Here is a 6609-nt window from a genome sequence, read left to right as displayed (position 1 = left end):
TGGCTGCCCGTCCTGCCTGGTTGGGGTCCTCCTGGGTTGGGGGTCCTGCCTGGGTTGGGGTCCTCCTGGGTTGGGGGTCCTGCCTGGGTTGGGGTCCTCCTAGGTTGGGGGGCCTGCCTGGGTTGGGGGGCCTGCCTGGGTTGGGGTCCTCCTGGGTTGGGGGGCCTGCCTGGGTTGGGGTCCTCCTGGGTTGGGGGTCCTCCTGGGTTGGGGGTCCTCCTGGGTTGGGGGTCCTCCTGGGTTGGGGGTCCTCCTGGGTTGGGGGTCCTCCTGGGTTGGGGGTCCTCCTGGGTTGGGGGTCCTCCTGGGTTGGGGGTCCTCCTGGGTTGGGGGTCCTCCTGGGTTGGGGGGCCTGCCTGGGTTGGGGTCCTCCTGGGTTGGCGTGCCTGCCTGAGCCTGGGATGGGGGTTTTTAGATTCTGGTAGCAAATGTTCACGGGCCCAGGGCATCTTCAAGTTTTGGAAGACAACACTTGTTAGTGGATCACTTCAAAAACGAGTCTGCTGAGGTAGAGCACGCCTTTAATCCTGGCATTTGAAAGGCAGAGGCAGGTGGATCTCTGTGAGATTGAGGCCAGCCTGGTCTGCATTCAGACCGGCTGAAGAGACCATATCTCAAAAAGACACACACACACGTAATAATAAATAATAATAATAAAATAAATCCACCAGGTAGAGTGGTACAGGCCTGTAATCCCGGCACTCTGGAGGCTAATGCAGGAGAATTGCTACAAGTTTGAAGCCAAACTAGTATACATAGTGAGTACTAAACTAACCAGGCTAAATAGCAAGACCCTCTTCCCCCAAACCCAATTCTTCTTGTTACTATTATTTTTAAAATAATAATTCTTTTGGTGTTCTAGATTTATTGGTATTCTAAGTAAATGTCTGGAAGGTCTACTGGCACTCCACCCTTACACTAAGACCTCTCTCAAGTCTGACCTCTTTTTTTGCCCTTTCCCCTACATAAAGCCTCTTCTTTTTGATTTGTAAGCCTGTGAGTCACTTCCCTCTTTAAAGTTGTGCAATCTCCCTTCTGCTCTTATTTGCCTGTGAAGCTCACGACCTCGGGGACTAATCTGGGATCAGACTATCTTAACCCACGAAGGATGCAACACACCAAATTCTTGCCCATCAGCTCTACTTCACTGTCACCATTGTGAGAGCATGGAGCCAGTAGCAAGAACCGGATGTGTAGGATTCCTTTAAAGTTGAGTGAGACATTCTGGGGAGAGTTAGGCCATGAGGTTTGGAATTTTAGCAGGTAAGAGATTCGTGGAAAGTTTCGGCATTTTGTTTGGTTACCCCCTAGATTCAATTGGCCTGGGTATTGTAGCTTCCTGGACCCTCCTTTCTACCAATTTTAAACCTTAAATGAAGCACGTTTGTTTCTGGTCCCTGGACCACAAGCTAATATAGGATTCCTGATTCACTGCTTGTGATCTTTTCTCCACCTTGTTCACTAGGCATTCCTCCTAGTGACACCAACCCTGCAGCCCCTGTAGGAACGACTTTTATATAGACATAATCTTGATTAATGACTTTTTTTTTTTTTTTTTTGGTCTTTTTGAAGCAGGGTCTCCCTGTAGCCCCAGCTGTCCTGGAACTCACTATGTAGACCAGGCTGGCCTTGAACTCACAGAGATCCACCTGCCTCTGCTTCCCAAGTGCTGGGACTACAAGCGTATGCCACCATACCCGTCTGATGAATGACTTAGTGACAGCAAATCCATGCGCTCTGTGTCTTGTGATCTGGGTACCAGATTTTGTTTCCTGGGAACCTCACAAAAAGATAATAAATGAATGTGGATATGCTTGAGAATTAATATATCGGGGCTGGGCATGGTGGCGCACAGCTTTGATCCCAGCACTTAGGAAGCAGGTGAATGTTTGTAAGTTCAAGGCCACCCTGACCTACATAGTGAGTTCCAGGCCAGCTGGGGCTAAAAAAAAAAAAAAAAAAGAAGACCAAAAGGGAGAGAGACAGAAAGATATTCTAGAACTAGGGATAAAAAGCAGGATGGTCAGTTAAGATTAGGGTGGCCTCAAGCTTATACTTTCTCAATTGAAGCTGCAGAAGCCATTTTGAGTAAAATTATGGGTAAGGCTTGACTTGGGGACAGAGTTCCAGTAGAGAATTCCTTCAACTCAGTTCCAGGAGACAGTTCCAAGAGGTATCTGGGGAATGAGTGTTCAGGCCCACGCTTAAATACTAAATTCAAGAGTTAGGCATTTTGTTTAGGTAATTCTGTGGTGTCATCACACTGCAACCCCCAAGCAGGACCTCCTCCCTGTCTTCTTTGGAATCCAAGACTCAAATGCCTTTGCTTCTCGCCAGCGTGTTTGCATACTTTTATGCTTGCCTTTTTTTCAATATTATTTTTATTTTGTGTATGCCGTATTGCCTGCATGCAGGTAAGTGCACCCATGTTGTGCAATGCCCTCGGAAGACAGAAGAAGCTGTCGGATTACCTGGAACTGGAGTTACGGACAGTTGTTAGCTGCCATGTAGGTGCTGGGATTTGAACCCGGGTCTTCTGCAAGACCAACCAGCATTCCCATCTGCTGAGCCATCTCTCCAGCCCCACCTTTTTCATACAATATTATTTTAGCATTCCTTTTTTGTTTGTTTTTGTTGTTTGAGACAGGGTCTCACTATGTAGCTCTGGCTGGCCTAGAACATAATATGTAGATCAGGCTGGCTTGGAACTCAAAGAGATCTGCCTGTCCTTTGCCTCCCAAGTGCTAGGGTTAAAGACATGTGCCACCATGCTGGCTTTTCATTTGTTTTGAACCAGGGTCTTCCTGTGTACCCCCGTCTGGCATTGAACTCACTGTGTAGCCCAGGCTGGCCTCCTGTCTTAGCCTCAAGAGTGTTGTGATTACCAATTTGAGCCACCATGCCTGGCTCTTAGATGCCTTTTTTTTTAAAGTGTCTTATTAAGTTTTTTGACTTCATTTTTTATTTATTTAGTGGGAGGGAGCACATGAGTGCCGTAGCATACATGTGGAGGTCAGAGGACAACTTTTTGGATTTGATTCTCTCCTTCTAGAATGTGAGACCTGAGCATTGAACTCAAGTCATCAGGCTCAGCAGCACACTCCTTTACCAGATGAACCATCTCGCCAGCCCATTATTGTTTTTGAGCAGAGCAAACGAAGACTTATTAAGTGAAAAGAAAAGAGAGAAAGAAGGTCTGAGAGTGAGAAGGCTTCAAGTCACGTTTTCTCTCTCTTTTGGTACAGGGTCTCACTCTGTAGACCGGACTAGCCTTGAACTCACCATGGAACCCAGGATGGCCTCAAACCTGCTTCAGCTTCCTGAGTACTGGAATTAGTTTTTACAGAACTGATTTCACATGGTGCGGTGTGAAGACATCACAGTCACCTATACGCTTAAGAGACCTTTTGCTTCCTGCTCCATCTACGTGCGCTGGAGCCCAAATGATGCTCGTTTGGGGCAGCAACACTTCACTCTCCACGAAGCACTGCTGCCTATCTTTGAATCTCCCACAACAGTACGGAGGCTTCAAGGATTATCATTGCCATCTTAATAAACAAATGGTTTCAGAAGAAGTACCCGATCTGCCCCGTAGCCTTATGACTGATGGGCAACCTAGGCAAGATTAGATCCCAGAGGGATGACCTGTGCTCGTTACTCAATTTTTCTTTATTTAGATTCCTCATCTGTAAAATGGAGACAGTAATAGTTCTCCCTGTTCTAGATAAAAGTTTTTGGGCATTCATTGTATTAGTCTTTTTTTATATATATATTTTGGTTTTTTGAGGCAGGGTCTCATTATGTAGCCTAGGCTAGCTTCAAACTCATTGTGTAGTACAGGCTGATCCTGAACTCCTGATCCTCTTGTCTCCACCTCCTGAATGCTAGGAGTATAAGTATGTGTTGGGATTACAGCACATTCTACCATGCCAGGCTAAAGTCTGCTATTAAAAAGTAAGGATACATTGGAGCTGGAGAGGTGGCTCAGGGGTTAAGAGCATTTGTTGTTCTTCGAGAGGACCCAGGTTCAACTCCCAGCACCCACATGGCAGATCTGTCGACTTCTTCCAGCCTTTGTGGGCACTGCACAAATATCATAGGCATATAGTCAATTCAAACGCTTGTAAAATAAAAATAAATCTAAAAAAAAAGTAAGGCTATGGCTGGGTGTGGTGGCACATACCTTTAATTCCATCACTTGGGAGACAGTGGCAGGATCTTTGTGAGATCAAAGCCAGCCTGGACTCTGTAGTGAGTTCTAGGCCAGCTGGAGCTACAGGGACTCCCTGTCTCAAAAACAAATCAATCAAATGAAAGTATGGATATGGAGCTGGAAAGATGCATCAACATGAGGACCTGAGTTTGAATCCAAGTTCCCACATGAAAAGCCAGGTGTGGCCACCCAGCACTTAGGGAAGGAAGAAAAGACAGGATGATCATGGGAGCTTGCTGGCCTCAAGCCTAGTTTCATGTTTAATGAGAGATCCTGTCTCAGAGGAATAAGATTGAGAGTGATAGAGCAGGACACCCAATGCCCTCCTGTGGTACATGCACATGAATACAAACACCTGTGTACACATGTGCAGATAGTAAACCAGGTGTGGTAGCACACACCTGAGATCCCAGCGCTAGGAAAAGCTGAGGTAAGAATTGTCATGAGTTCAAGACCAGTTTGGTCTACACAATGAACTCCAGCCAACCTGGATTACATAGCATGACCCTGTTTTAAAACAAAACAAACAGGGACAGAGAGATGGTTCAGTTCAGCACATCATACTCAAGCCTGATGGTGTGAGTTAGATTCCCCAGAACCCACATGGTAAAAGGAGAGAACCAGCCCCTACAAGTTGTCCTCTGACCTCCACAAGCACATCGTGGTGCACGAGTACCCTCCCTGCAAATAAATAAACAATGTAATTTAAAAGTACTAGAAATGTAAGGATGGTATTTGCTTTGTGGGGAGACTAGAGGAAGGGACCACAGGGGCCTGCTGGGTGCTGGCGATTTTCTATTTCTTTTAAGCTTTTTAAAATATTTTAATTTTTATTTTACGTGTATGCGTGTACCCATGTTGTGCAATGCCGGAGGAGGTCAGAAGAGGCTGTCGGATCCCCTGGGACTGGAGTTATGGACAGTTGTTAGCTGCCATGTGGGTGCTGGGATTTGAACCCGGGTCTTCTGCAAGAACAGTCAGTGTTCTTAACAGCTGAGCCATCTCTCCAGCCCCGATTTTCTATTTCTTATTCTGGGAGTTTGTTATATTTTCATACTCTGAAAATTTATCATACTGCACATTTACATGTGCTTTTGTATATATTTTATGCTGCTAAAAAAGTTTTGAGAAGTTAAGGAGTAAAGAAAATAACACAGCTTATTTCAGAAGGTTTTTTTTGATAATGAAATGCATTGACACATTGACCTGGTAGAGCAATGTCACACAGGTAGAGAAATGGTATGAATAACTGCACTCCAGGCCTCATTTGGGAGAGATTTGCTGGGCACTGAGATGAAGAATTCAACCAACAGGGGGGCTGGAAAGGAATTTCAGCCATCAGCAGTTTCCAGAATGCCCATTCCGATTTCCTGGACCTCACAACTGTTAACACCACTATTACAACTCAGACTGTAATAAAAATGGCTGTAAGCATGTGTTTGTAGTTACCTTCTAGCACGAAGTAGAAAGCTCCCTTTAGGTATATTGCTGACACAAGTGATACTGAAATAACATACAAGCACTGGCCAGAGGGAAGACAGCTGCCCCCAGTTCCATGAGCACTTCCCCTCCCTCCTCTAACACCATGCGTTCCAGCTCCATTCCACCAGAGTCTCCTTTTTCCAATCTCTCCCTTTGTGCAGCTGGTTCCCTTGTTCCCTCCCTCCTTGGACTTAATCTTCCCTCTGTCTGAGATGTCTGCCCCTCTGGCAAATTCTACTGTCCATCACTCAGTTCTCCACCTGTGAGGCAGTTCCTACTCTAAGACCATAAAGTAGTAAATGGCAGGACTGTTCCTTAAAAAAACATTTATGTGGGGCTGGAGAGATGGCTCAGTGGTTAAGAACACTGGTTGTTCTTGCAGAAGACCCGGGTTCGAATCCCAGCACATGGCAGCTAACAACTGTCTATAACTCCAGTCCCAGGGGATCTGACAGCCTCTTCTGTCCTCCACGGGCATTGCATGACATGGGTGCACTTGTCTACATGCAGGCAATACATGCATACACATAAAATAAAAATAATAATAAAAATAAAAACATTTTTGTCTGTCTGTTTTGGTTTTGCTTGACAGCATCTCATAAAGCCTGGGCTAATCTCAAACTTCCTAAGTTTCTGAAGCTGGCCTTGAACTCCCAGTTCCCTGCCTCCACCTCCCAAGTGGTGAGATCACTGTTGTGCACTATCATGTCTAGCACTCAGTCATGGGTTGTCTGGCTCAAGAATACATACTTGGAGTGAACTGTTGGGCAACAGGCACACTTGCCCCTTTGGCATTAAAAAGATGAAGGAGGTAGACTAGACGGGATCTAGGGTTCATTGCATCTGTGTTATCTCAAAACAGTCACAAAACACAGTGCCTTACATTGTGTGTAGCTCCATAATGCCCTTCCCTG

The 6609-nt window shown here is 45.8% G+C and overlaps 1 long non-coding RNA gene across 1 annotated transcript; it reads left to right on the top strand.

The window, feature by feature from the left end:
- The first annotated feature begins 326 nt into the window (after nt 1–326).
- Nucleotides 327–3745, top strand: LOC108491423. The gene is made up of 4 exons (XR_001872747.2): nt 327–508; nt 672–758; nt 1058–1263; nt 3246–3745. It is a non-coding gene; the product is annotated as an uncharacterized LOC108491423 (long non-coding RNA).
- Nucleotides 3746–6609: the final 2864 nt, after the last annotated feature.

This window comes from Nannospalax galili, unplaced genomic scaffold (assembly GCF_000622305.1).
Source record: "Nannospalax galili isolate Female #2095 unplaced genomic scaffold, S.galili_v1.0 scaffold1082, whole genome shotgun sequence".
Taxonomy (NCBI): Eukaryota; Metazoa; Chordata; class Mammalia; order Rodentia; family Spalacidae; genus Nannospalax; species Nannospalax galili.
This window is presented reverse-complemented; position numbering and strand designations above follow the sequence as displayed.